This window comes from Microtus ochrogaster, chromosome 1 (genome assembly GCF_000317375.1).
Source record: "Microtus ochrogaster isolate Prairie Vole_2 chromosome 1, MicOch1.0, whole genome shotgun sequence".
NCBI lineage: Eukaryota > Metazoa > Chordata > Mammalia > Rodentia > Cricetidae > Microtus > Microtus ochrogaster.
This window is the reverse complement of record NC_022009.1, coordinates 9,337,025-9,337,241: the sequence shown is the minus strand read 5'-3', so window position 1 is coordinate 9,337,241 and position 217 is coordinate 9,337,025. Positions and strand designations below refer to the sequence as shown.

General features: G+C 55.3%; 1 protein-coding gene across 1 annotated transcript in view; it reads right to left on the bottom strand.

The window, feature by feature from the left end:
• Ccdc175 (coiled-coil domain containing 175) overlaps positions 1 to 217 on the bottom strand; it is a 55,734-nt gene that overhangs the window by 34,194 nt on the left and 21,323 nt on the right. The window lies entirely within an intron of this gene.

Below are 217 nucleotides of genomic sequence, written 5' to 3'. Positions count from 1 at the left end.
TGTTTAGGATGATCTCTACAGGGCTGACCCATGAGAGGGCGCCAACCGCATACAGATGTTTAGGATGATCTCTACAGGGCTGACCCATGAGAGGGAGCCAGCCGCATACAGTGGTTTAGGGTGATCTCTACAGGGCTGACCCATGAGAGGGAGCCAACCGCATACAGTGGTTTAGGACGATCTCTACAGGGCTGACCCATGAGAGGGAGCCAACCGC